The following is a 5,464-nucleotide window of genomic DNA, read 5'->3' as shown; positions in this document are numbered from 1 at the left end:
CCCCACTCCCATGAATCCTTCTCTCTTTCTCCCAACATTTTCTGCAGCAAAGCGTGTCTACCTGTACGGCTGGTACTATATAGCTTTTACCCATAGTCTGCGTATTCAGTTTTCTAAACTGAAGCATGTATGCTTTCAGTGATGAGAAATGGAAAACAGAAATGAAAAGCCAAAGTGGAACTGAACCCTTTAAAAATCTGGAAATTCCCTTTTGTCATTTTAATAAATTAATTTATTTTAAGAGATTTCATTTTTCTTTCTATTAAGAAAAATTCATAGATAAAAGAAATCTGAATTCTGAGACCAGAATTTTATGATGGAGGTCAGACACTTTTTTATTTCGAAAGAAAGAAGTTATTTAAGACTGGTTGTTCCATCTTTAGATAAATTATATGGTAATATATCTATTGGATAAACTAACAAGTAAAAAAGTAAGAACATAAAAGAATAAATTGAAAAGTGAGCTGAAGTTGACTGAAAGGTGGAATAATTCAGCCTTAGACAATTATAGTGTGTTTCATGATAAAAGAAAATTTTAACGAATATAATATAACAATTTATTAAAATATATGTAAAATATATAATTTTAAATAATTATTTTAAGTAAAACTTCGAAAAGTAAATTATACAGAATATTGTATTTCATGCCATTTACACTAAATAGTATGTTCCGCTAAGCCAATTGTCTAGTTTTTATTTCCTAGTGTCTTGTTTTTCGTGATTTCCTAGTTTCATTCATCTATTTGTTTATTATAGTTACAATATAATAAACTTTGGATGATTATTATGACTGACTATTCAACTGACTATTCAACTGTTTGAGAAGATTTCAAAAATGTCTTTCAGAAAATGTTTATTAGTAATAAATATTAATGTAAATACAAGCACAATATATCAATAGGACAAGATTACAAAATTAAAATAATAAAGTTTTTTTTATCTTCCGTAAGTCAAAAAGTTATAATTTAAATAGTAATAGTGATAATAAAATAATGATATTATATGACATTGCTAATTATTCTGTCATACAGTTTTAATTTTATAATTGTCGCGACATGGAGTTATTTTTCTCATTATACAGACTTTTAATTGTCATTAAGAGCTAAGCGTACATTATCTCTCCGCTCGGTAATTTCTGCTAAAAAGAAGATAAAATAAGCATGATGTCATATATGACGTTTAATGATTTATTTTTGTATTATTTTGATAATCTCTACTCTATTATGTTTTATTAGCAATAATTATTATGTTCATAATTTTACAATATTTATTAAATTTGCTTTGTATCGTTTGTAGATCTTATACTTTGCTGTCTTATTCGCAAATTCTTTTAAATTAATAAAAATTATACAACTATTATAAAAAATGGAATTTGCAAAATTTATAGCAATTTAAGATTATTATCGTTAGAAACATTATTAAAATTCTACTTCATGTACAATCAAATAATTCTATAACGTGCGCAAATCGCGCACATGTAAAGTTAACGGAACTTTGATGCATCGTGAGCATGAGAGCCTCAATTGCACAAAAATGTTGTCATTAATGCTGTTTCTTTTTCAAGATATTACAAAAATGGACATATCATATGTAAACTTTCGTATTTTTTTTTTCGATTCTTTAACTTTCTTAAGGAAAGTTTTTTTTATACAATAAATAATAAGATATTAAATCTTTATTATTGTAAATAAGGCAGGTAAAGCTCTAAGAAAGCTTTTAATAAACTTTAATACTTAAAATGTACGCGATTAATAAATGTGAAAAAAATTTTATTAAATTTATTTCATGCGGTTTAATATTTTTATTTATCGTAGCTTAATTTAAAGAAAAGAGAAAGCTCTTTTTTTAAATATAATAAGTATAAATATAACTATAAATATAATAAGTATAAATTAAATATAATAACGTACATCAACCAATTTTAACAAATTGATATCTTATGATCAAATCTATTTCTTTTCATATTATTATCACTGCGTAAAAATAAAGAATCTAACAAGTGCACAAAATTTATACGTGTTATATTATTAATGACTATAACGTATGTAACTAAAAATTGGTCAGTGCGGTATAACTGAACATTGTAAGTGCATTGTACACGCATAGGCATATTTTTTCTGCATTCAGTAAACACAAGATGTACCGATGCCTTACTATTTCTCTCGTTATTATGATAAATCGCATGTCCATATCGTTACTTCATCTTTTTACGCTTTGAACAAACATTCGTGTTACAATCATACACGATTATTGTCATGAAGCATCACGAGGTAAGTTAAAAAATATTATTGCGAAATTGTAAAACATTCAGAAAAGCCGATCTGTCCTTCATAGTTGACATAAAAATGATTTTGGTATTATTTTAATCTTAAATAATATTACTATTGTTTGATCGTAGCTTTTTTTAAAAATTGTTAATTTTATTTTTCAAAAAGTTACGATCAAATGATAGCGACATTATTTAAAATTAAATTAACACCAAAATTATTTATTTCAGATATCTTCAAATGAAGATTTTGTCAATCGCGAAGGATTGGCTTTTTTAAATATTTTATGTCTTCGCGATAAATTAATATTTTTTTAAATATATTTAATATAAAATGTAAACTTTACATTCGTATTAGATTAAATGTTTCATATAATTTATTAACAACACAATTGCACGCCAAAGTTCCAATTTTATTTTCTAACCCTGGTGTCCCCACTTAGTTATCTTGAATAATTTTACTCGCGTAATACCTGTCAGATTATTTGAATAGAATTATTTGAAAGAATATTACTTTCATATGTAAAATTAGTTGGCCTGCTTTTCTAACTCGCTAATTTTGTGAAAGCTTGACAGCTGCAAGACGTACAGCACATGTACTCTCTTCTTTCTGTAATTCAGTAACATTTCTTTACTGACAAATGATATAAACACCATGTGTAAGTGTACATCTTTGTCTTCTTCTTTCCTCTTTCTTGGTATGGCTAAAACGAGTTGGAATTCACAAGTTGTTTCTAATATTTTAAATGATATCAACTTAATACTACTAATAGGATCATAGTTGAAATTTAGAAACCATTTACATATATTACCTATACACAGTTATTATTCTTTATATCAAATTTATAATTATTAATTAATATCTTTTTAGAAGAAAATTTATCACTAAAAATATTTAATTAAAAATATATATTGTAATATTTTTTTATAAAACCCTTGTAATACATAGTGTAATGTAACAAAAAAAATATCTGGTATAACATGGTATTATTTTTATATCCCTTACTAATATAAAATATATCTAAATTACAGATAATAGATTTTTATATCTTTTTCTATTACATTAAATTACGTATTATTAAATAAAAAATTCTTTAATATTAATTGTTCTACTATTATAGCATGAAAAATGAATGCAAAAGTAATATAATATTACATAATATTACAAATTTATAATGTACAATTTAAATAGAAATTGAATAAAAAAAATCAAGGTTCGAGTGATTTAAAAATATTTTTAATAATATTTAAACACATTTTATCAATAATCAGGATCTATTCATCTATTGACCTCACGTAGCGACACACCCGTTTCTATAAATCACTATGCGAACTTTAGTGCGATTGTCCGCATTGCACGAAGAATTAAAATTGTATTTCTATGTAACGGATTGCCCCCTGGCCAAGTACGCATGAAATTACTCGGTCAGTAACTGATTCTCATCCGGAAAGAAGAAAATAGAATATGAGAAGAAAATTATCTTTGCGGGAGTAAAGTCTCGCTCATGCTCATTAGATATATTTATCCATGTCGTCATATTTAAATGTATGACTATTTGCTATCACATCCGTATTATTTCTGCTCAAGAGCAATGTACATACAGTTTCCAATTTCATAAAATACATAGTGCTCATAAGAATTACGTGTAATATATCATATAACTGCAATATATCATATTATTGTTTTTAATCATATTTAATTTTGCAGGATGTATATAAATAATCTTCTTTACTATTTTTATTTAATTATATTATTTTAATTTGTACATTTAAATATAAAATAAAATAAGAAACAGTATTTCGTAATAAATGTTTAATATGTTTTTTTTTTAAATTGGAACAGTTTCTTAAATTGATATGACAGAAATAGAAATATTTGTTTCTAAATTGGAAATTTTTAATTCTTTAAATTTAATTTTAAAATATTTCATGAAGCATATGTATTTATGTAGCGTATTGCTTTTCGGCATAATAATTTTTAATAATATTAAAAATATTAATTCTACGTTTATTATTATGTAACTTAAATTAATTTTATATCATCATTTAAATAATTTGAATAATTTTTTTAATATTTTATACATTTTGAATAATTTATGTTTATTTCTTAAATTTAAAATATGTAACAAGAAATGTTATGGCTACGCTGGGAATGGTGGGATATTCAAAGTGTGTACATAATATAATGTACTTAATACTACATAATTCCCTAGTAGCACAATTCATCGACGCAATATTGGCCCAATATATCCCCATTTAACTAATGTTTCGCTAATGAATTGTGCTACTCAGGTTTTTCTATTTTTTATAAAAACTTTTAATTTGACAAGTTATATACTTATAAATTATTAACTAATTTAAAACTATGTTGTGTTTAAAATATTTAAAAATTTCTTTTGTGCTTTATAATCAAAAAATCATCTTCCTTCAATTTTACAAACAAAAAAATGTGGCAATTTCCATAAACTAGTCATCCAATAATTGTACAGTTAAAACAACTCAAATTTATTTTAAAAAAATGATGTATAATATATTATTGTATAACAATCTATATCCTAATAGGTAATTTGTATTAAAATTTAATCGATTTTGCTTAAAAAATGTATTCCAATTATTAACATATGTATAATTAAGCACATAAAAAGTATTTGTCCCTTATTTTTATATGTACTTATCTAAAACTTATCAAAATCAGAAATCAGTATCAGTTGAGAATGTTTCAATAGATAGGCCAGATATCAAATACACATATACCTATCTCACTTTAAGTTTCAAAAATGTACACTATTTTAGCTACAGAAAACAGACCTTTTCTCAGTTCTGACCATTAGTTGATAATATAGAAAATGATTAACTATGCATAGTTTTTATTAATAAATGAAGTATATGTTTATTGCATAAAAATAAAAGTAAAATAATAGTTTCATAAATATAAAATAAAATAAATACTAAAATATACAAATATAAAATCTTAATAAAATTCTAGAATGGTACTATCTCTCCTTTTAACATGAAACTCTTTTTCCTGAGGCGTTTATGTGCAGAAAGAAATCTGCAGCGCCCTTTGCAGAACTATTCAAGAATTAATATATTATTCGAGCTTCTTTACCGTACGTATTGTACAAATGTGCCTCCAAATGGTACTTTATTTTTCTTTTTAGACTCCTAAATTACTAATTAATTTTTTTTTACATGCAT

Source organism: Acromyrmex echinatior, chromosome 5, assembly GCF_024713525.1.
Source record: "Acromyrmex echinatior isolate Ae372 chromosome 5, ASM2471352v2, whole genome shotgun sequence".
Taxonomy (NCBI): Eukaryota; Metazoa; Arthropoda; class Insecta; order Hymenoptera; family Formicidae; genus Acromyrmex; species Acromyrmex echinatior.
Note: the sequence above shows the minus strand (reverse complement) of the source record.